Source organism: Engystomops pustulosus, chromosome 11 (genome assembly GCF_040894005.1).
Source record: "Engystomops pustulosus chromosome 11, aEngPut4.maternal, whole genome shotgun sequence".
In the NCBI taxonomy this organism is placed as follows: Eukaryota; Metazoa; Chordata; class Amphibia; order Anura; family Leptodactylidae; genus Engystomops; species Engystomops pustulosus.
The window spans coordinates 50,832,325-50,858,135 of NC_092421.1; the positions used below are offsets into that span (position 1 = coordinate 50,832,325).

General features: G+C 44.8%; 1 long non-coding RNA gene across 7 annotated transcripts; it reads left to right on the top strand.

The window, feature by feature from the left end:
• The first annotated feature begins 340 nt into the window (after window positions 1-340).
• Window positions 341-25,732, top strand: LOC140106218 (uncharacterized). 7 transcript variants are annotated; one of them, XR_011850733.1, is made up of 5 exons: window positions 341-570; window positions 5,020-5,080; window positions 6,808-7,000; window positions 7,672-7,718; window positions 25,521-25,732. It is a non-coding gene; the product is annotated as an uncharacterized lncRNA (long non-coding RNA). The 7 variants fall into 7 exon arrangements; XR_011850728.1 differs by having other exon boundaries at window positions 5,020-7,000; XR_011850730.1 differs by lacking the exon at window positions 341-570 and having other exon boundaries at window positions 1,855-5,080; window positions 6,793-7,000.
• The last annotated feature ends 79 nt before the right edge of the window (window positions 25,733-25,811 follow it).

Here is a 25,811-nt window from a genome sequence, read left to right on the forward strand (position 1 = left end):
TAAAAACCAAATTGTGTCGCAAGATCAGCACTCACATGCACCGGGAAGACGATGGTAAACTCCGGCGGACCTGAGCAGGGAGAGACACATGCAGGAAATTATTTGCACGATCTTAGTGAATTACGGCAGCTCCGAATCCTCGTCGGATATTCTGGGTCAGCGGGGTCAACGAGAAAAAGTACGGTAGATACGGTACGATTTGTGACCACGAGTGAGTGTTTGTTAAGGTGGTATACTTTGTGACCAATGTGATCACCGATAATTGGTTACGCTCCCCCCCCCCCCCTTCGTGTTTTGGCCTCATTGTTTTGTAACCCAATGACTTTTTCTGCAGTTCAGTGTATTGGCAGCAGAGGACACTACAAGCATTGAACACTGTCTGTGAAGTTAGTGATGATTGAGAAGACTGAAAGAAAAATAGAATCTTTCGGCATTGTGATCCTTCGTAAAAAAGATTCCACTTATGTGGGACAGTGATCTGTGTATGTACAGTCCCGTGAATGGGCCAGAGTTTATACAAGGGCTATAAAAACAATAAGTATGACACCACAAGCACAGATCAGAAGAGAGGTAAGTTGTTTTTTTAATGAGAATTTACCAGAGATTTTAAAGTTCAAAGTACATGTGTTAAAGGAAAAGTTGCACAAAAACGTGAGCCCTGAGTTATCAGTTAATATACATTAAAATACATGAAGTCGAGATAATATTTTCCATACATTTCCTAGGTGCAAAAAAACCGCTTATCCACAGCGCAAAATTATTGGGGCAATTAAGTCCTGCCCCCAGCATTTGACACATTGGTACACCCATTGAAAACATTTTGATTCTGCTTCTCCAAACCCCCCTCTCCAGGGCTGACGACAGCAGTGGGCAAGTGACTGGGGGGGGGGGGGGGGGGGCAAATAAGGCTGTATCTAATAAATCCATAGGGTGTGAGTGGGTCTTTTATATAAAATAACCATGAAGAGGCTGTTTCAGTTTCTGAATTTTTAATGCTGCCATTGCAAAGGGCTTACTCTGGAGCTAGAAAATGACACTTAATGACATCATCCTTACATCCAAAGGTCCTGCAAAGTCCATATGTTTGCATCCATCATTAGAATACCTCTACTGCCCCAGATTCAACATACTGGGGCACATTTACTTACCCGATCCTGTCGCGATCCCCGAGGTGCGTTGTCTGACAAGGATGAAGTCCAGTGCAATTCACTAAGATCGTGCGCCCGATATCCTGCATGTGTCGCTTCCCCGCTCAGGTCCGCCAGAGTTCACCTTCTTCTTCCCGGTGTATGTGAGTGCATTGTCTTGCGACACAATTTGAATTGTAAATCCCACGCTTAGTCCGAATCAGTCGGGTTGTCTGATTTGTGACGCATGTGGTGGGCCGTCGGACGATCCGACTGATTCGGACTGAATGCGGGATTTAAGATTAAAATTGGGTGGCATCCAATGCACTCACATACACCGGGAAGAACATGGTGAACTCCCGTGGACCTGAGCAGGGAAGCGACACATGCAGGATATCTGGCGCACGATCTTAGTGAATCACTGCAGAGTGCATCGTCATCAGGCAATGGACTTTCGGGAACTGCGAGGGAACGGGCCAATAGACCGCTAGGGCCGTCCCTTCGATCAGTTGGGTTGGGCAATGCATATAACAGTACCAACTCCTGGGCACATCATATTGTAGTGATGGGGTTACTAAAATGTGGATTTCTTGGTTTTCAACCTTCATAGTCATCACCCCTGCTGTAACTAAACTCTGTATAGCAATGTCATTGCGACCGATAAAATTGAATTCAACACTTGCTCCGCTTTGAACGTCTTGAAGGATGAATTTCTATTTGATGCTTTTTGTTCCTTAGACACAACTATAAGTGGTCTTTATTATGGCACAGGGGAGATAAGAATGCACACATAAGATGGAAGGTAACATACATACGGCTACCACACCTGCAGGGCTCTGCCAACTCCTGTCTGCACTTTGCACACTCCATAAATATCCGTTCAATTTTTTGCTCTGAGCTCCACCTACAATGTAAATGTCAGCCTTGGGCGGTGACAGTCACACTTATTATAAGGCTGGCAATATGACAACTCTGGAGATCTTTTTATTATAGCTCACAGGTATCACAGAGCATAGCATGATAGGGGATATCTCATCCAAACATAGGGTAAGCTCCACAGTGCTGCTCCATTCTAAAATCTAATCAAAGATATAACTTACATTAGAATTCTAAATGAAGATTTGCTAATTTTTCACTTATATTTTAGGCAACCCTCCCAGAACTTGCTTGTGATTTACGTTATGATATTATAGAGGCTCAGTCTGCGGTAAGGGGGGAGATAATTAGCTTTGCTGTAAATGTTCCAATAGTTGGCCTTTACCCATCTTTGAGGAAGTCCATTTGTCTGTGGGACCTCCATCTTTCATCTCTATTGGTAAAAAGTGGCAGGAGGTGTTATATAAGAAAGTTCACCCAACTGCACAAAAGTAATTTTTAGAGAGTCCATGTTTTGTACAGGATATTTTTCCGACCGACCGACTAAAAACACGTGTCTTTTTTTTGTAAGTGTTCTAGAATGTCAGCAATGTCCTCCTTCGATCTTCTCAATGCTTTGCATCTAGCTGTAAGATAACTGGCTGCAGCAGGACAGACGGATTGATAGTCCCCTTGGCCGTCCTGAGGTCCAACCCTTTAACTATTCCTCCCAACCATGAAAAATATAAACAAACAATGCAAAAACATAAACACAGACCGCACAGATTGAAAAGTGCTATAACTTATAATAAGAAATTTTATATTTGAATATAAGAACAAGGCAAACAAAATAGCACACCCATATCTACAATTCTAACATAATGAACTATGAAATGAAAAAAAATACATATAAAAAACTTTAACATTTTTTTTGTAAAAGTTATCATAAACAGAACTTGACATTGTTTGTATGTTTGGAATATAGTTGAAAAACTCTCTTTTGTGTGCATAATATTTGAGGGATCTGTCTTATATTCTAGGCTGGGTGACAGTTGTGGTATTGTAGTGGATTATAATATAGCCAGTTTGGCAGGTAGTCTGGGTCCAAGCCTTTAGGGGGCCCATGGTCACCCAAACCACGCATCAAATTTGGGACTGAAAATGGCTTAAACCCATGGAGTCTCCTGACTCTGGTCCTGGGATTAGATTTAGGGGGATTAGGGTGTACTGAACACTGTCTCTCTCTGTTCACTCTGTCTCTGTAGACAGACCTTGTGGTCTAGAGGATGTGCTCTTCAAGAGAGCTGGTGGTAAAATACCTTGTGCTCCTCCCTGCCCAGGGGTTTCATGTTCCTGGTCAGGTGGTAGCACCGCTCCAATCACTCTCCAGTTCACAATACAGCCAACTAATTGGTCAATAACTTACACCCACTTAACCATTGCCTGTTCAGGCAGGATCTACAGCTGCTATTAACTGAGATCTCCCTGCATTATCCCCTGGGTTAGTTGATCAGACTCGCTAGATGGATCCTGACAGGTAAAGGGCCTTATTCGCAACTACTCCGAATCCTCACCAACTGTCCCTGCTCTAAATATACATGTATACAAGAGCCATTTCAGGACTTTTAAAGGTCGTGAAACCGCTGATTGAAAGCAGGCAGAAGTGAAAAATCCTCCGTTCCCTGCAAAGCTTTATTCTTGTAGTAGTAGGGGCTATAATGTTCATACAGCCCAGGGCCCATGACATTCCTAATCCGCCCCTGAAGGTTGCACATGAGAATTTTGAAATTTAAGCAAACAGCTTAAGTGGCAGTGAAGAAGTCTCATCATGATTTTAAAACATCCACCAGTGATTCATTAAACTTCATCTTCATCTAGAAGTCACCATGATGCAGGTATGTACAGTAGGTATCCTTACACCTGGAGAAAATTATAGCAGTGATGTCATTTGGAGACTTTGGACGTTTCCAAACATAGTGGAAAGATTCTATTCGTTCTGTGGTGAGGATCAGAATCTGATTGTTTATGTTTCCAGGTATGAAGATGACATGGAGGTGCCCACAGACCTACTAATAGGAGATGGAAATGTTTTCTTTAGACATTTCTCGACCATAAAATTGCTATGTGGATGGGAGGTAGATGCTATGTGTCTGTGAATGTATCAGTGTGACTAACAATTTCTTCTGTGAAATGGAGCGACCTCCTCTCCAAACCGGAAATGGGTAAGTCAAGGGCTGATCGTACATCTGTTGCATTACACACCATGCAGTTATGTGTGAGGTGAAGCTTTTACCTGCCTGGATTTTGCCTACCTGCCTAGATGTGCAACCTACAGATACTGAATGGACTAGGAAACAATTTAAATTTGGATGTCCTCATACCCATAAGCCAGTACAAGAGGTTTCTGGCAATTACCTTTTCCATTCTCTACATTGACGTTGGAGGAATGGATGGTTTGGAGGAACAGCTGCAAGGTTTGGCCTTAGAAAAAGTGTGGGGTTCATCAATCTACGTGTCCTAATGTGGGAGGCCCCTACTGCAGTCAGTTGTCTTACAACCAGTGGCGTAACAACCGCTGTAGCAGACATGGCAGTTGCTACGGGACCCGTGATGGACAGGCAAAGAATAATTTATTCACTTGCTTCCTTCCTCTGGCAGGAAGCCGGAACGCTGATTTAAGGAGCGGCCCCAAGCCCGGGACAGACAGCCGATTGATAATTTGTTATGGATGTGTCCCAGAGCCCGTTCCACTACCTCCCCTGACGTGCAGGCGGAGGTGAGGGCGGAGGTAGTTGGATGGGCCCGGGGACATGTCATTCACATATTATAATTCGGTTGTCCGTCCCGATCTCAGGAGCTGCCCAACTACCTCCGCTGCTGAACCTGGTGCCTGCCCCGCCCACCTGGCCCGCCCATCTCACGTCCGTACCACCCTCCATACCAACCTCACCTGAGGCCCAGCCTGCTCGCCTCTCCTGCCCCCGGCCACTTGACCTGCGGCCTGCCCACCTGATCTGCTTCCTGACTCCGCCAACAGGTCCCGACCACACGTCCCAGGCGTGGCGCAATGACCGTGTGACATCCAGCGATGAAGGTGGGTGAGTATAATTAAAAGATATGTAAACTGTAAATGCATGTAAATGTGTTTGTATGTATATATGTTGTATATGTGTGTATATATTGTATATACTGATTGGGTGTGGTCCTGATACTGATTGGTCCATATTGACCTGATGGCATCACACAGTTGCCGCAGATTTGTCGGTTGCACATCCATGATGTGAATCTCCCGTTCCAAGATGCTTTATTGGATTGAGATCTGGTGACTGTGGAGGCCATTTGAGTACAGTGAACTCATTGTCATGTTCAAGAAACCAGTCTGAGATGATTTCTGCTTCATGACACGGTGCATTATCCTGCTGAAAGTAGCCATCAGATGTTGGGAGCATTGTGGTCATAAAGGGATGGACATGGTCAGCAACAATACTCAGGTAGGCTTTGGCGTTGCAACAATGCTCAATTGGGGGCCCAAAGAGTGCCAAGAAAATATTCCCCACACCATGACACCACCAGCCTGAACCGTTGATACAAGGCAGGATGGATCCATGCTTTCATGTTGTTGACGCCAAATTCTGACCCTACCATCCAAATGTTGCAGCAGAAATCGAGACTCATCAGACCAGGCAACGTTTTTCCAATCTTCTACTGTCCAATTTCGATGAGCTTGTGCAAATTGTTCCCTCAGTTCCCTGTTCTTAGCTGAAAGGAGTGGCACCCAGTGTGGTCTTCTGCTGCTGTAGCCCATCTGCCTCAAAGTTCGACGTACTGTGCGTTCAGAGATGCTCTTCTGCCTACCTTGGTTGTAACGGGTCGCGATTTGAGTCACTGTTGCCTTTCTATCAGCTCGAACCAGTCTACCCATTCTCCTCTGACCTCTGGCATCAACAAGGCATTTCCGCCCACAGAACTGCCGCTCACTGGATGTGCGTGAAAATCCCAGTAGATCAGCAGTTTCTGAAATACTCAGACCAGCCCTTCTGGCACCAACAACCATGCCACGTTCAAAGGCACTCAAATCACCTTTCTTCCCCATACTGATGCTCGGTTTGAACTGCAGGAGATTGTCTTGACCATGTCTACTTGCCTAAATGCACTGAGTTGCCGCCATGTGATTGGCTGATTAGAAATTAAGTGTTAACGAGCAGTTGGACAGGTGTACCTAATAAAGTGGCCGGTGAGTGTATACTGTATATCTGTGTATGTGTTGTATTTACTGGATGTGTGTGTATATATATGCTGTATATCTGTGTGTATGTGTTGTATGTGCTGGATGTGTGTGCATATGTGCTGTATATCTGTGTGTATGTGTTGTATATAATGGATGTGTGTATATATGCTGTTTATCTGTGTGTATGTGTTGTATACTGGATGTGTGTGTGTATATGCTGTATATGTGTGTGTATATATGTTGTATATCTGTGTATATGTGTGTGTATGTATTGTATATACTGGATGTGTGTATATTTATGCTGTATATCTGTGTATGTGTTGTATATACTGGATGTGTGTATATGTACGCTCTATATCTGTGTGTATGCTGTATAGGTACTACATTGTACCTTCATGATTTGCAAATACTTTTACTTGACTTTTTATCCCTACGGCATTTAGTACTAAGTTAGTAGTGATATCTAGGAACATTTGGAGGTTGTATGTCGGAGACTGTGCTGAGACACTTCTAGAAGTGTGGGTGTGACCCTCAAATGAAAACTTTTGCAAGACAGAATGTAATAATTAAATGCTCCTGTAGATTTTCTGTCTCCAGATAGATCCTGTACTTGTAGAGGCAGATACAATGAAGGTGTTATCGGGATGTGCCTGTACTGGAAGGATCCCCCCTCTCCACAATTATGAGGTCATGTGTGGAAGAAGCTGAACGCCTTTCTGTCGAAGCTTGAGGGGATGAGGAGCAGAATATCTAATGTGAAGCTGTGGAGAAAATATTGAATTACTTACAGGTGACGACCTGTTGAGTGTTTTTAGGCCCTTGGCTGTATAATTAGGTTGTGTATCATACAGAACCTGAAGATACAAGTATCATTAGAAAGTACAATCCTTACATTATTTGTACCAAAATTTCCAAATCTTACGACAACATCTTCTACATTGCACTTGGATAAATTATCATAAAGGGGAATTCCACCATAAAACGATGTCACTTTTTACACAAACACTATATTAGGGTCATAGCACCTGGTGATGGATAGACGACCTAACACGTTTTTTTTGCATTCTCCATAATATAACATGGTTTGATTATATTTTCATATAACTGTGCACTATGCTCTGATATTATAATTCCTACACAAAGCTAGTTTACATTGGGGTGTTCCCATTTCGTGAAATAACCAGAATACCCCTTTAAGGTGATTTCAAGGGTCGTGTTATAGTCATATCACCCTAAGCTGCACATGTTCTATACATAGCCTTTATTGGGTGCTCAAAGAGATGTAGAGGCCATCTACTGTTTCTATCTGTCTGTTTCTTATAGTAATTTGGGTTTTTTTTGGGATAGAAATCTAATATTTTTTTTATTTTAGAAATGAACAATATGATAATAATAACCTTTGTAATATACTTCTTTAAGTAAAGCCTCTTCTATGTGCCTTTTATGCTCTTTCTCCTGCAGTGAGCAGTGTATCTGAAAGCCTTCCAAGCTCCATCCACCTCAAACAGGTAAGGAGGCATCTAGATAATATTTCCCTTCATCATTCCTTGTCGATACTGGACAGAAATCTGATTTATACCAACTGTTTAAATAAGAAAGAAAGGAAGAGGAAAAAGAAGGACACATGGACATACAGTATATACTTGCTGGGAATACTGGGGGAGGGGGCTGGTTATATACTGAGGGCATGCTGGTTGGCTATATACTGGGGGCAAGCTGTCTATATACTAGGGCAGTGATGGCGAACCTTTTAGCGGTCGAGAGCCCAAACTGCAAACCAAAACCCCCCTTATTTATTGCGAGGTGCCAACAAAAAATTAAAGAAGTAAGATATTGCTCCCTGTTCTTCAACAATGTTCGATCACATTGGCCTCCTGAGCACAAGATGGAAAAATTGCATCATTTTAGCTTCTTTCCAGTGTCCCTCTGTACACAGAATCGTGGGGCCAGCAGAAGTTCTGTCAAAGATAATTCGCCCCTGTCTACTAATTCTCCCTCTTCCTACATACCCAAGTAGCGAAGTAGGTATCACTTAAATATATGAATGAAAGCAGCATCTTTTAAGTTGCTTGGAACTGCAGGAACATTCTATGAGTCCTGTCTGGTGTGCTGGAGAGATGACCTGGGTGCCCATAGAAAGGGCTCCGAGTGCCACCTCTGGCACCCGTGCCATAGGTTCGCCACCACTGTACTAGGGGCTGGTGGGTTATATACTGGGGGCTGGTTATATACTGGGGTTGGCTATATACTGGGGACTGGCTGACTATATAATGCCGGGGCTGGCTATATACTGGGGGCAGGCTGGCTGGCTATATACTACGGGATGGCTGTCTGAATATATTCTAAGGGCTTGCTATATACTTTGGGCTGGCTGGCTATATACTGGGGCTAGCTGGCTTTATACTGGGGGGACATGGGGTGGATAGCTATATACTGGGGGCAGGAGGGCATATAGTCAAGTATATATGTGGTATTTCTTTAATAAAGTATAGTACACAGTTCACTATTATCATCTGCACTATTAATTTATGCAATTTTGTTGCAAGTTTACTTACACTTTAAACAGTATGACATGCTCCAATTGTTATCATATTTACAGTATGGAGGTTTACCCCACTAGAAGCTATGGTATTGGGAGTGAACTTTATTAATAAATAATAGATGTGAAGTAAAAAAAATACATTAGCATTGTAAGAAGAGCTGCCTCTCCTCCCTGCAGGAAAACCATGGCCTCAGATAGACAATGTGACTGCTGGGAAGTAAACACTGGCATTTCTAGAACAACACTGTGTCACTAATTTTCCTGTCTTTTGATTTGGAAGAAAAATCTCCCTTTTAGAGGCCTGTTATGTCTTTCATGTTACTTCAGTAAGGTGTGGCATAGGTGGTGGCACCCGTTATGTTGCCACAACTGTAGTGCCTAGACCATAGACCTACCAAGTCCATAGATATGATGATATGCTATTTTCCATGTAAATAAAATATTAGGTGTCAGATATTTTTCTTTTAAAAAAACCATACATACAACTAATACACATACACGTCCTATCCAGTAACGCTGCTAATAATGCTGCAAGACTTTGGTAGACTAGAGCCATTAGATATTGGTTGGTCCCCTAATTGTATCTGCCAAAGAAATAATACACCAAGCTATGAAAATGTAACACACAAAAGTGGGGGGAGCCATTAAACCCATTTCCTGTGGATCCAAGTCCTTCCTTTATATTTCCAATAACTTATGAATACACTTATGGATTTGGGTCAAAAAACTGTATTTCTGCAGGTTTCACCCTGACTGACTACTTAAAGGAAATCAACCAGTAAAAAACAATATATACTCAGCTACTCTTCTCTGCATCTTGATCCCGGTGCTCCTCTTCTCTAATCTTGACATGCCAGGATCACCTAAAAAAAGAGATTTATAAAAAGCAGCCTGAAGTGCGGGGACAGGTTGTCCATCACTCCGGGCTGCTAATTATCCATGCCTGCTATGTGACATCACCTTCCTCTGCTTGAGAACTCGCCGATCTCATAAATGTGGCTAGGTCTCTGCTAAATGTTTGGAGTGGATTGCTGTACAGTCTAATGGACTTTTGAAAGACTCCTAATGGACTTTATATTAATGCACAGTATCAGTTTTTGGTATGTGTCATTTTGTATACAAATAAAGAAAGATATCTTGCATCACATATAGTACTATTGTCTGTCACCTCCCACTCCAACATGGTAGAGGGAGTCGTCTATCACGCAAGAGGCATGAATTCACACCTCTCGCGGGACCTTACCTTCCTCTCCCAACATGGAAGACAGTATTAGGCTCCTTTCAGATGAACGTTTTAATATGTACTGAGCCATTTCATTATGGGTAGCACACATCCACATTTACTTTAATCGGCAATGCAGACATCCATTTGAATGGTCGTATTGACCGCTGTACCGCGCTGCTCTATCTTTTTCCATACATACAGCCAGCTGCATGGCTTCCTATCGAGGATCATTGTGTAGCATATGAAAGGAGCCTAAGGGAACTAAAATCTTTGAATCATCTAATACTAAAGGGCATTCCTTATATGCATAGTTATATGCACCATTCCCCATTGGGGCATGTAAAAGTCATACGGGCAACAGCGTTGTCCACTCAGGACCACTCTACAGATAGTGAACCCTGTTTAATGCTTGACATGATTATTGAATACTACCCATCCCCTCCATGTAATGTCCTAAATCTGACCACCCCTTAGATACCACCCATAAATGCAGCAAAGTAGAACAATTACTGCATCTTCTCCACCTTTCTTCTACACAATGGGAATGAACCTGGGTACTCCGCTTCCATTGTGCATAGACATTATAATCACCCATTTCATGGTGAAGATATCAACGTTGAACATTTAATTAAAAATTTTGACAAACCTGTCATTCTTCTGTATCCGTACAATTGCGGTTAGGTGTATTTTCCTAATATATCCCTGAAATTCAATCCGATTGGCATGCACTTTGTATTCTCTACGTGTGTAGTTCCTGGAACATAGTGGTGAATGAATGATTCAAGGTATTGGGTAAATGGGATGTTACAGTGTTCCAGAGCTTGAAGTAAACAGTCATACAATGGGGAGTGTGTTGGGGCCTCACGTGTGCCATAAAGTGCCTCAATCTGCCACTGAAAGGACAATGGAGCCAAGACAATGGTCCCTTAGTCCCTTAACACTGGCAGAAAGGAAGCCGTGCACTGGCTGCCACAAGCTGAACTGAAGACGTACTGTTTACTCGCTACTGGCACTTGTTCTGGCGGCACCTACCTTCCTGGACAAGTTTTACTAATTATATTACTATAGTGACGCTCCTCTATTCTTGTCATGTACACACCAGTAGTATAAAATTCATCAACTGTTTCTCTATGGAGTAAATATCTAGTATTATGATTTACGTAAGAAATATTGGGCAGAATTTGCTGTAGCAGATTTTCTAAAAGCAAAACTGCATAATTCTGTACGGTAAAATCAAAGATGGAAGTACAGGTTGTCTTCACTATAGGGGGTGTGAAGGTACTGGTGGGTCTTGCTGCCTGGGAATGAGCCTAAGGGACCACGTCATGAGACATTAGATCAGTGATGGTGAACCTTTTGGAGACAGAGTGCCCAAGCTACTACCTAAACCCACTTATATGTCGCAAAGTGCCAACATGAAAATTTAAGCATTAATTTATTGATCACTGCTGTTTCACAGGTTTCAATTGCATAGGGTTCCTGAGTTCACCAATACAAGAGAAAGATTATGGAGAAATTTGGATTGTAGCTTCCCTGCTGGGTCCCCTGAAGAGGAAGGATCAGGGGACCCAGAGCAGGAGCTCCAACGATAATCCATCTCTATCCACACCTTCTTGCTCCTCCTGTAGTCTTGGCAGCTAAGGATGTGTCGGTTTAAAATAGCAGTGAGCTTGGCACATCCTGGGCTGTATTGGACCACAGGAGAAAGCCTTGAGTCCTATCTGCCAAACTCTGTGTTGGGGTGAAGGCCTGGGTGCCCACAGAAAGGGCTCCGAGTGCCACCTCTGGCACCCGTGCCATAGGTTCGCCACCACTGCATTAGATGGTCTGGAGTTCTGTTACAAAATGGACATTGGGGACCAACAGTAGCTTCAAATTTTGCATATATGGGCGCTGTATTTCTTTTAGAGTTTGGCAAAGTGCTTTGATGTGTATTTTTTCAGTATTTTCCCAGTAAGTTTCGTAACCACATGTGTTTTTTTTTTACAGAAACACTTTTTCTTTAAAGGGAACCTGTCACCAGGGACCTCATTTTCACTAAAGACAGGCTACAGAAACATCATTACAGCTGCATTGCAAATATCCCTTTCTGCTTTCTCTGAGCATTTGCATTGTAATATAACTGTGTGTTATAAATTACCTGGTACCCTGACAGAATCCTCTGTATAGTCCCAGGGGGTTGGGCTTTTGTTTGGATGCATTTCACAAAACAACATGTGACTTGTACAGCTCCTCCCTCCCCCACTGATGTCAGCTTACCAGGCTCTGAGCTTTGTAAAGGAGCAGAAGGGAGGAACTGTACAGGAGCACAAAAATGGGGGCTGAGAGCTGAGGAGTGAGTAGCACAGACAAGTCATGTGTTGTTTTTTGAAATGCATCCAAACCAAAGCCCAACTCTACACAGGGCTACACAGAGGACTCTGTCAGGGTGCAAGGTAAGTTATAACACACAGTTATATTGTAATGCAAATGCTTAGAGAAAGTAGAAAGGCATATTTTCAATGCAGCTGCAATGGACTCCTGTAACCTGTCTTTAATGAAAATGAGGTCCCTGGTGACAGGTTCCCTATAAGAATGTTTCCTTACCATCCTAGATTTAGCAGTACAGACCCATTATTCCAGGTACTGCCCCACTATACAAGACTGTATATACTGTATCTGTGTAGAGCAGAATACAATTTTGAAGCAGCTCGTGTATAGTTTCACTGCATAGTACTTGGCCATGCACAACACTACTTCTTCATGTGAACGCAGCCTTAGTGCTGCAAGGCAGTAACACTAACCACGGTGTCACCTGTGCTCTATTACATGCTAATGAACTCCCCTATCATCATTATATCTTGATGACTACTATTGCTACATTTTCCACGCAGATGACATTCTTCCTGCTTTTATTACTGACATATAATATATTACTGATCATTATCAGTTTGGCTCCAGAGACATAATTACTACAATTCCTTCCATTTGCTAAATTTAAGTAGTTCATATTATGCAAAGTAAGAGGGTGAAGATTAATAATCGTATAATAAAGCCTAAAATGGAAAAATTAAAGGATTGGTATTGTCTTTGGTAATGACAATAATAGTCGTAACAATCATTAAATGGAGGACTCATTGTCTGATTCAGGATGACGCAGAATTTAAGCAGATGATGCACACTGCAGAACATGTGAATAATAGCAAAATCATGGCCGCTAAAGCTTTATGTGTTGTTCCTATGCAGGAATTGGAGTTAAAGACATGGTTTATTGAGTCCTTTTCTGTAATACACCCATTGGGGCACATTTACTTACCCGTCTGCAGAGTGACCCGAAAGTGCATTGTCTGACCGGAATGCACTTTGCCGCGTATACCAATTTCCACTATACTTTCTGTATCAATTCCTCATGGTTTTCTAGATCTCTTCTTACTGTTATTTTACAGGAAGCTTCGCTCTGCACTTCCAGTGGATATAATCTGTCCATGCTGATGTGATGGACATGCAGATGCACGAGCTGTTAGTATCACAGAGAGTAATAGGAGATGTGTGATAGTAATGGCTCATGCACCTGCATGTCCATCACATCAGATGGACAGATTATATTCAATGGAAGTAACATAGAAGCTGTCTATAGAAGCAAAGCAAACAGAGATCTAGAAAACCATGAAGAACTTATACAGAAAGTATATTGGAAAATTGTATAACTTTTCATTTCACAAACAATATAAATTATTTGCTGAAAGTGGACAACCCCTTTAAGTCTGTATTTGTCTTACTCCCATTGTCTAAACATGCGGTTGTTTAAAGGGGTTTTTCCCCAAAAAAAAGGTTAGGCCCTATCCTATCGGTGGGGGTCTCATTGGTGTACCCTCATCGGACCCCATGTTACTCCTTGCAAAGAGCTGAGCAGCCAGTAGCACCTGGCTGGACTGCCCTGTTCATCTCTACAAAGCTAATGGACATTATCTCCATGGAGATGAAAGGGGCAAACCGCCCTTGCACGATGGGTAGCTCTGCTCATCTGGGGAGCGACGGGGGTGCAAACAGACTCCCTTCTTGTGATCTGTGGGTGTCTAATTACTGAGACTCCCACCGATCAGCAAGTGAGGTCCTATCCTATGGATAGGACCTAACTTGTTTCATGGAAAACCCCTTTAACTTTCACATCCCTTCCCCTTAGCATTATCCCTTGATTATCTTTCATCCCTTACTATGATGATACATTTTGAGATCATGTCTGACTGTTACTTTTTTATCCAATTAACCATGGGAAAAATTGCACATAAAATGCCTAAAACCTGCGGCAAACAACCATGGTCAGTTCGTGAATCATGGACCATGCGCATGGACGGTTTTCCCTGACCAACTGCAGTGTATAGCATAGGACTCTGTGCATCATGATTATAGAATGGCATTGTTGTTCCACACGGAAGAAGGGGCTCCATGCATCATATATCACTACGATACTCAGTGTCTGGTCCCAGCACTGTGGTTGGTCCATGAAATCCGGACAGTGCAGGACAATTGTGTGCCGCTGGCAGGCCCGGCGTCAGCACCCGGCTGACCCGGGCAAGTGCTGGGGCCCCAGAGCTCCAAAGGGGCCCACAACGATATATTTCTTGCCTGCGGACCGGTCCCGCGGACCGCGCCGGTGGGCGTAGAGGTAGTGGGACGAGTCCCCTGCCCTACCCACCTTACATGTGGTCCGCCCCGCTCTGCCAACCCACCTCTCCTGTGATGCGGCGCGTCCCGCACCTCGTGTCAGGCCAAACCTTCGCGCATTGTGTCCTGCGCCCTGCGTGCTTCGCGTACAGCTTGCCTGCACACCTCGCGACCTGCCGGCCTGCACACCTCGCATCCGGCCTGGCCCGTCTGCGCGCCTCACAGGGCTGTCCACCTTCTCCTATGTGGTCTCCTTCCTGATCCTGCCACCATGTTCTGACCGAGCGACATCCAGCTGGGTAAGTTGAATTGCTACATATGTAAATGCATGTATATGTGTTTGTGTGTATATGTGCTGTATATGTGTTTTTTTGTGTTTAGATTCTGTATATTTGTGCTTATGTGTTGTGTGTATATATGCTGTATATCTGTGTGTATTTGTTGTGTATATACTGCATGCGTGTGTGTATGTTCCTTATACTGGGTGTGTATATATATTTGTGCGTTTGTGTTGTATATACTGGATGCATGTGTATATCTGTGCATATGTGCTGTGTGTATATATTGGATGCGTATGTATATATGCTGTATATACTGGATGTGTGTATATATGCTGTATATAGTGGATGCGTGTGTATGTTGTAAATTTGATGTGTGTATACTATATGTGTGTATAAATCTGTAGACACGTGTATGAGTGTAAAAATGATTGTGATTGTGTAAAAACATGCATGTGTTTTTAAGGAAACTGTCTGCTATGGAGCCTATTACGCTCCTGATCAGAAAATTGAATTACATCAGCGACGGCATCCTTGTTGCCAATGTAATTTAAATATGATTGTCTCTTACTGTGTCTGAGCTCAGGTGGCACATGAGGCTCTATCGCCCAGGGGCCCGCTGAAACCTGGAGCTGGCCCTGGCCGCTGGCACACATCATGTCTCTTGAGCCGAGAATCTAAAGCACCTTCTGGTAGAGCGAGCAGAATCATCTAGCCATACGTTGTCCTCCTCTGCCCTGAAGCAGAGGGGACGTTGTATGCACATTGTCTAGCAAAAGTTTTCCAAACATGGAGCTTTACTTAAAATCATGTCTACAGAGCAAATGTGCAATGTTTTACATCATCCCCACATTGCACTGGACCTCTTCTCTCTAATGTTCTATAGGAATATTTAGAAACATGAAGGAAACAGAACAAACTGTGCTATACCGCCAGCCCCATCTGTCATCGTGGTGGCAGAAAAACTCATTGAACTTCGAGGGGACTGACATTTATAAGATGTTGTTCCCATTACATTGTTCAGACAGATACCAAAGTTAGCAACACTCACAGTGGGGACCATAGGAGAAGAAGGAGTTGGAGGATGGTGGGTGTCAGTCAGTGGGAGAATGAACAGAACAATGCTAAGATATCATCTCCAACCCCCACCTCAGTCCCGGACTTTGGAATCTCAAACTGCTCTGAAAATCTGACTTTTTATGGAGAAAAATCTGATAGACTGACATGTTTGAAATGTTTCTTATGTAAGCTCAGGGGACGTTTGCCAGCCTGGTACAAAACAAGGCAGTGTCAGCCTCATCCGCTGTTAAAGGGGAAGTGTCCCTGGACTCAAGTCTTAGTTTCATCTCTAAAAAAGGGGAAATATCACTTAAGTGTATTATATTTCCTGTAACTGCTTCGCTTTAGCTGATGCTTCACTAGTTATGTGACTGTAAGGCTGCATTCACACTACCGCAAGGGGGACATATATATCATACACGTGCGGCACCGTACCGCTCTGTACCCCGTGAAAAAATAGGGCATGTCCTATTTTTTCACGGCATACGGCGCCTGCGCCATGTATCCCTATGGAGAGGGGCGGAGGTGAGCAGGGCTCTCCCCCTCCTCCTCTCCCTGTGCGCTGCCGTGTGCCCGCTGTGCTATGGTACAGCGGGCACCGGTCGTGTGAATCCAGCCTAAATCCGATTCCTACCTACTCATAAATAGGGCTCACAATACATAACAACACCCAGAGATGTACTGACTGGTCACTAGTAGAGATGAGCGAACATACTCGTCCGAGCTTGATGCTCGTTCGAGCATTAGCGTACTCGAAACTGCTCGTTGCTCGGACGAATACTTCGCCCGCTCGAGAAAATGGCATCTCCCGCCGTTTTGCTTTTTGGCGGCCAGAAACAGAGCCAATCACAAGCCAGGAGACTCTGCACTCCACCCAGCATGACGTGGTACCCTTACACGTCGATAGCAGTGGTTGGCTGGCCAGATCAGGTGACCCTGGAATAGACTAGCCCCTGCCTGCGCTGCTCGGATCATTCTGTGTCTGGATGCCGCTAGGGAGAGAGCTGCTGCTGGTCAGGGAAAGCGTTAGGCTGTTCTATTAGAATAGTGTTAGGCAGGAGTGATACTACAAGAACCCAACAGCCCTTCTTAGGGCTACAATAACGTTATACTTTTTTTTTTTTTAATTTGCAGCTAGTACCATATTGTGAGGAATTTGCAGTGAGACTTGCGACCGTTGTGTTTAGCGCTTAGTGACGCACATATCCATCGCAAAGACCGAAGTGGGACAATTTATTAGGGCTTGGATTTCAATTAGGCACAGTCTGCCAGTTTCTTTTTATTTTACGTTTATTTTTTCATAACTCAGCGTCATCTCATCTGGCATAGCAGTGTGCTTTCATACTTGGCTAGAAAATAGCCATAGGAGAATCCAAACGGCTTACTTAGGCCTACAATAGCGTTATATATTTTATTTCTGGTTGATCTGCTGGTGGCTGGCCTTGCTGTAGTGCATCTACTACCATATTGTGAGGAATTTGCAGTGAGACTTGCGACCGTTGTGTTTAGCGCTTAGTGACGCACATATCCATCGCAAAGACCGAAGTGGGACAATTTATTAGGGCTTGGATTTCAATTAGGCACAGTCTGCCAGTTTCTTTTTATTTTACGTTTATTTTTTCATAACTCAGCGTCATCTCATCTGGCATAGCAGTGTGCTTTCATACTTGGCTAGAAAATAGCCATAGGAGAATCCAAACGGCTTACTTAGGCCTACAATAGCGTTATATATTTTATTTCTGGTTGATCTGCTGGTGGCTGGCCTTGCTGTAGTGCATCTACTACCATATTGTGAGGAATTTGCAGTGAGACTTGCGACCGTTGTGTTTAGCGCTTAGTGACGCACATATCCATCGCAAAGACCGAAGTGGGACAATTTATTAGGGCTTGGATTTCAATTAGGCACAGTCTGCCAGTTTCTTTTTATTTTACGTTTATTTTTTCATAACTCAGCGTCATCTCATCTGGCATAGCAGTGTGCTTTCATACTTGGCTAGAAAATAGCCATAGGAGAATCCAAACGGCTTACTTAGGCCTACAATAGCGTTATATATTTTATTTCTGGTTGATCTGCTGGTGGCTGGCCTTGCTGTAGTGCATCTACTACCATATTGTGAGGAATTTGCAGTGAGACTTGCGACCGTTGTGTTTAGCGCTTAGTGACGCACATATCCATCGCAAAGACCGAAGTGGGACAATTTATTAGGGCTTGGATTTCAATTAGGCACAGTCTGCCAGTTTCTTTTTATTTTACGTTTATTTTTTCATAACTCAGCGTCATCTCATCTGGCATAGCAGTGTGCTTTCATACTTGGCTAGAAAATAGCCATAGGAGAATCCAAACGGCTTACTTAGGCCTACAATAGCGTTATATATTTTATTTCTGGTTGATCTGCTGGTGGCTGGCCTTGCTGTAGTGCATCTACTACCATATTGTGAGGAATTTGCAGTGAGACTTGCGACCGTTGTGTTTAGCGCTTAGTGACGCACATATCCATCGCAAAGACCGAAGTGGGACAATTTATTAGGGCTTGGATTTCAATTAGGCACAGTCTGCCAATCACTTTTTATTTTACGTTTATTTTTTCATAACTCAGCGTCATCTCATCTGGCATAGCAGTGTGCTTTCATAGTTGGCTAGAAAATAGCCATAGCAATAGGATAGCATCGTTTGGTTTTAAAAACTAAAAAAAAACACAAAAAAAAAAAAAAAAAAAACAACACAAAAAAAAGTAAAAAAAAAATTAAAGTTATAACTTTCATTTTCAAAATGTTTAACCCGAGGGCTAGGGGTAGAGGACGAGGGCGGGGACGTGGGCGTCCAACTACTGCAGGGGTCAGAGGCCGTGGTCCTGGGCGGGGTGAGACACCACCTGCTGATGAGGGAGCAGGGGAACGCCGCAGAGCTACACTCCCTAGGTTCATGTCTGAAGTTACTGGGACTCGTGGTAGAGCACTGTTGAGGCCAGAACAGTGCGAACAGGTGATGTCGTGGATTGCCGACAATGCTTCGAGCAATTTTCCACCAGTCAGTCTTCCACGCAGTCCACCCATGTCACCGAAATCGGCACTCCTCCAGCTCCTGCACCTCAGCCTCCTCCCCACCAGTCTGCCCCCTCCCAGGAAAATTTGGCATTTGAACCGGCAGTCTGTGGGTGATGATGACATTATTGACGTAGTGGAAGAAGTGTGTAAAGAGGTGTCCGACGATGAGGAGACACGGTTCAGTGGTGAAGTTGTTGTCAGGGCAGGAAGTTCGAGGGGGGAGCAGACTGAGGGATCGGAGGATGATGAGGTGACAGACCCAAGCTGGGTTGAGAGGCCGGGTGAACACAGTGCTTCTGAGACGGAGGAGAGTCCTCGACCAGAACAGGTTGGAAGAGGCAGTGGTGGGGCCAGACGGAGAGGCAGGGCCAGAGCTGGTGCATCAGCGCCAAATGTGTTACGTAGTGAAGCTCCCGTGGCGAGGGCTCCCGCGGCGAGGGCTAGATTTTCAGAAGTCTGGAGGTTCTTTAAGGAAACACCGGTTGACCGACAAGACTGTGGTGTGCAACCTTTGCCAAACCAGGATCAGCACGGGTTCCACCACTACTAGCTTAACTACCACCAGTATGCGCAGGCATATGAATGCTAAACACCCCACTCAGTGGCACCAAGCCCGTTCACCTCCGGCCGTGCACACCACTGCTCCTTCCCCTGTGTCAGCTGATAGTCAGCCCCCTGCCCAGGACCCTGGCACAAAAACCCCATCGTCGCCTCCACGATCCTCCACAGCATCCACCAGCATTCAGCTCTCCATACCCCAGACGCTGGAGCGGAAAAGGAAATATAGTGCAACCCACCCGCACGCCCAAGCCCTTAATGTCCACATCTCCAGATTGCTTAGCCTGGAGATGCTGCCCTATAGGCTAGTAGAGACCGAGGCCTTTCGCAACCTCATGGCGGCGGCCGCCCCTCGGTATTTGGTCCCCAGCCGCCACTACTTTTCCCGATGTGCCGTCCCAGCCCTGCACCAGCACGTGTCAGACAACATCATCCGTGCCCTGACCAACGCCGTTTCTGACAAGGTCCACCTGACCACGGACACGTGGACGAGTGCTGCCGGGCAGGGCCACTATATATCGCTGACGGCACATTGGGTTAACTTGGTGGAGGCTGGGACCGAGTCTGACCCTGCGGCTGGTCATATACTGCCGACGCCGAGGATTGCGGGGCCTACCTCGGTCCAGGTCTTTCAGGCCTACTATGCCTCCTCCTCCTCCCACCCCTCCTCCACCTCCTCCTCCGAACTACCATCCGTGGGCATGGCGCCATCAGTCGCTAGCTCTAGGCACAGCAGCAGTGCCGTCGCTAAGCGACAGCAGGCGGTGCTGAAACTGCTGAGCCTAGGCGATAAAAGGCACACCGCCCAAGAACTATTACAGGGCATCACGGCGCAGACTGATCTGTGGCTGGCACCGCTGAACCTGAAGCCAGGCATGGTTGTGTGTGACAACGGCCGTAACCTGGTGGCGGCTCTGCAACTCGGCAGACTGACACATGTGCCATGCCTGGCCCATGTGTTAAATCTCATAGTTCAGCGTTTCCTCAAGACATACCCCAATCTGTCTGATTTGCTCACGAAGGTGTGCCGCATCTGTGCGCATTTCAGGAAGTCCAGCACAGATGCTGCCACTCTCAGGGCAGCACAGCGCCGCCTCCAACTGCCCACTCACCGACTGTTGTGCGACGTGCCCACGAGGTGGAATTCAACATTAACCATGTTATCCAGAGTTTACCAGCAGCGCAGAGCGATTGTAGACTGCCAGATGTCAACTTCCACCAGAACTGGTAGTCAGGTCAGTCAGCTTCCTCAAGTCTACAATGAGGAGTGGACGTGGATGTCTGATATTTGTCAGGTGCTGAGTAACTTCGAGGAGTCAACACAGATGGTCAGTGGCGATGCCGCCATCATCAGCCTCACCATCCCGCTGCTTGGCCTGTTGCAAAACTCTCTGATCAGCATGAAGTCGGAAGCTTTGCGCTCGTCACAAGAGACGGGGGAAGAAGATTCCCTTGTTGATAGCCAAAGCACCCTCAGGTCTGTTTCTCAGCGCATATCGGAGGAGGTGGAGGAGGATGAGGAGGAAGAGGAGGAGAATGTTGGCGAGACACAAGAGGGGACCATTGTTCAGTCCTTCACTGTTCAGCGTGTATGGGCAGAAGAAGAGGAGTTGGAGGAGTTGGAGGAGGAGGAAATGGGCAGTCAGGCCAGTGAGGGGAGTGAATTCTTGCGCGTTGGGACTCTGGCGCATATGGCAGATTTCATGCTAGGCTGCCTATCCCGTGACCCTCGCGTTCAAAGAATTTATTCCAGCACCGATTACTGGGTATTCACTCTCCTGGACCCACGGTACAAGCAAAATCTTTCCACTCTCATCCCTGGAGAGGAAAGGAGTGTGAGAATGCATGAATACCAGCAGGCCCTGGTGCACAAGCTGAAACAGTATTTCCCTTCTGACAGCGCTAGCGGCAGAGTGCGTAGTTCTGCGGGACAAGTAGCGAGGGAGAGTAGGCGAGCAGGCAGCTTGTCCAGCACTGGCAAGGGTACGCTTTACAAGGTTTGTGCCAGCTTTATGTCACCCCAGCAAGACACTGTCTCCTGTCCCCAGTCTCGGCACAGTAGGGCTGATCTTTACAGAAAGATGGTGAGGGAGTACGTAGCTGACCATACCATCGTCCTAAATGATCACACAGCTCCCTACAACTACTGGGTTTCAAAGCTGGACATGTGGCACAAACTGGCGCTGTACGCCTTGGAGGTTCTTGCCTGCCCTGCCGCTAGCGTGTTGTCCGAGCGGGTTTTCAGTGCAGCTGGTGGCATCATCACTGACTGACAGCGCTGACAGGCTGACGCTTATTAAGATGAATAAAGCCTCATTTCTCATAATTTCCAATCTCCACCAGGTGAAGGAAGCTCAACCTGAATAATTTATGCACTCCTCCTCCTCATTTTACTCCTTATCCTCCTCTTTGTACACTAAAGCAGAGGAAACTGGCTATTTTTTGACAGGGCCCACTGGCTCTAGCTATAGTACTTTATGCATTTAATTTTTCTGGAGGGCCACCTACCCGGTCCTCTGTTTTAAACAATTTTTGCGACTGCCACATACAGGCACTCAATCTATTCAATTTTTCTGGAGGGCCACATACCTGCTCCTCTGGTTTGAAAACTTTTTTGGACTGCCACATACAGGCACTCAATCTATTTCATTTTTCTGGAGGACCACCTACCTGCTCCTCTGGTTTGAAAACTTTTTTGGACTGCCACATACAGGCACTCAATCTATTTCATTTTTCTGGAGGGCCACCTACCTGTTCCTCTGGTTTGAAAACTTTTTTGGACTGCCACATACAGGCACTCAATCTATTTCATTTTTCTGGAGGGCCACCTACCTGCTCCTCTGGTTTGAAAACTTTTTTGGACTGCCACATACAGGCACTATCCAAATTAAATTGTCTCCATAGCAGCCTCGACACGTTGTCTCCATTGCTACCTCCAAAAGTCGTCCATATACCTGCCTCCATACATCGTCCCCTTATCAAACGAGGTGTGTCAGGCCGAAATTTGGGTTGTTTTCATGGATTCCACATCAAAGTTACAAAGTCGCTAAGCGACAGCAGGCGGTGCTCAAACTGCTGAGCCTAGGCGATAAAAGGCACACCGCCCTGCAGTTGCAATCATAGAAGCGCAATATGGATGCCCCATACTGTCGCTCTTAATCATGGAAGTCCTCTCCATGGCTGCCTCCAAATGTCGTCCCCTTATCAAACGAGCTGTGTCAGGCTCATTTTTCGGGTGTTTCACCACATACGTTATGGAACTTGGTCACTATGTCGCCACCATGCTGTGTTATCGACTAAATATACCGTCAACCTTTTGTTCACAGAGGAAATAATTTCAGCGCTTCTTGCTCACCTCCTTTGGTTCCTCTCTGCCACCCATTGGTTTGAAGCCTGAGTCCATTTAGGGTATGTCGCCATGACACTCTCTAGCCTGCCGCTGCTGCCGCTGCCTCTGCATGCCGTCCCCTATAGTGTCAGGGTCAATTATTGGATGTTTTAGATGCTATCTAGCTTCATTCTGTCACTCTGTCATGGCCATGCTGTTGCCCATAATTTTGGCATAATGGTGCGTTTAAGCAGCCTCAGAGGCATCCATGCATGCTGCCCCTGCTGTTTCCTGTCCATTTCCGTGGTGTTTCCATCCTTTTCTGAGGTTTCCAGGTGTTTGGCCAAGCTTCCCTGTGCAGAGCCTTCGTCCCCTTGAAAAATGCTCGAGTCTCCCATTGACTTCAATGGGGCTCGTTATTCGAGACGAGCACTCGAGCATCGGGAAAAGTTCGTCTCGAATAATGAGTACCCGAGCATTTTAGTGCTCGCTCATCTCTAGTCACTAGGCTTCATAGCAAGATGTTATGGGGCTCTCAGTGGCCAAGGATTGACATTTATGTACCTATACAGATTCCTAGACATACAGTTATAAAGAAACACGTTTCAATAGACCTACGGAGATGAAACATGGCTTCCTTCACCAGCACCATATGCACCCTCAAAATGTGCCCGCTATTGTAGCTAAGCTTCTTTGGCCTTTTTGGCTATAGCACTTCTCACACATAAGATGTAAATTGGCCAAATCCATTTCAATGGGTTTGTGCCAAACACCTAATGTAAATGAGGCCTCCCTCCAGGAGAAACGGGTCTGGCAAATTGGGATTCTTCTGTTATCTGGAGATAGGTCACCTTTCACAAAAAACTGTTTATATTTTAAAAATGTACGTTGCGGACAATTATCCTTTTCCTGTTTAACATTATGGGGCTTATTTACTAAGGGTCGCAGATCGCACTTTCGTTGGACCGTTCATGGTTTTTGGTATTTGCGCTGCTGGGACATGTATTTAGCAGGAAATTGTGTCACACATGATCGGATTTCGCCGCAGCTGCACCGTCTTTCATGTAGCAGAAATGGGGGGGGGGGGTGTCGGACGATCTGATGGATTCGGAATGAGTGCGGGATGGGTAAGTAAATGTGCCCCGATATGTTAATATGGTAACAGTGGAAGTGCACTCACACTGGATTAGTAAGTATCAGGTTTTTTGAGACTGTATTTTTAAAAGGAAAAAAAAACATGGGCCCAGAGCAATGTTTTTGGTTCTTGACTCTTTAAGGGTCACACCTCTGCTAGTGGCCTTTGTCCCCTTCAGAATTTTTAAAACCAAAAACATAGACTGTCCGATTTGGGAGGAATGCTAACCCCATGCTCTGGATTAGAGGTACCTTTAGGAAGAAAGTTGTCTCCTGCCGTTTCCATCTCGAGAATGGAACCAGATGACGCAGGGCAGCACCGGATCAAAGGAGGACCTGATTAAGACGCATCAGAGCACCAGCACCAAGCACTACACATGTCACAGTGCTACCACCAGGCCATCAGGGACGCCTATGGCACAGTGTATCCCTCATTGGCCACTCCAGCATCCCCTAGTGACATCGGATGGTGTGGGTGTTAGCTCTGGAAAGCATCAGAAGAACAGGCAGCTCAGAGTGGCAACGCTATCTTGAACCAAGTGTATCCCATCCCAAAGAGAACGGTAGCACATGCTGGTACACCAAATCACTGAGGGCTCTGAGCCTCCCACAGCTGAACGCCATAAAACCCCCCCAAATTTGTTGCCCTTCCTTTTCCCTCTCCTTTGCTTTATTGTGATCCTCCTCAAACTGTATGTAACTGTATCTAATTTATGTAACCATATGTAAGTGTATGTATTGTAAGTACCTGTAATGTATTAACTGTACGTAATGTTGGTAACTGTAAGCAACGATATATAACCCTTAACATGTAACAAGTAAGATTGTCTTGCTATCTGTATGTAATCCTTATGTAACTGATATATAACCTGTAACATGTAAGCCTGTTAAACGAAAGCCTGGACACTATGTACAATTTCCCCCTATGATCAATAAAGTTATATTGTACCGTATTGTATTATATCGTAGAAGTCTGGCAATTTTCAGGAATCTGAATCGTTTATCATACAAACCTTTCAAAATGGTGCGTAGCTACTGCTACCATTCATTCCAGAGCTTTTAGAAGGCAGAGAGGCAAGGGAAAATTAACAAATTTAGGAAACAAAATAGACGAGGGGGTTACAAACCAATGTCAAGTACAACTGGAGTAACATCAATTCAGACCAATTTAATTCAGACCCAATCCAAATCTTGTGAAAACTTTGAGGCAACTTCTAAGAATCAAAAAATTGATGATCCATTCGCCTCTGGACATATGGTTAGTTTTACTGGGTTAGCTATAGTTATGCCCAACTTTATGCCATGCTGAGATATTAGATGTTTGTGGTGGGGATGTTTTCATTTGTCAAAATAGAAAGTCAGAAGAGCAGAACCTTTGGCATGTAACAGTATTCCAAAATCCTCAATGCACTCTCCAATGCCTCAGAAATAAATACTGCACATGGTCCTATTTACCCCTAGCATGAGAACTAATCTTATTTCCATTTTATAATATAGATACATGGAATACATCAAGTGCAGCATGAAGTAATGAAGGATTGGCGTGAAGTTTGGGGAGTCATGTTTTGCACAGTCTCCTAATGGTACAGTTTGGAGCCATATAATGAGATGGAAGGAACAGAGAGTAAGGAGGAAAGTGTTTTCACTTATTTGTCAGTTTATGGGGACAAATGTCTTACAGACTTTTCTTCATGTAAATGTGAAACCAATTGAACACAGAAAACAGCATTTAATTGGAAATTTTAATTGAAGGTTAATTGCAATAAAATCCTTATTACTATAGTGTCC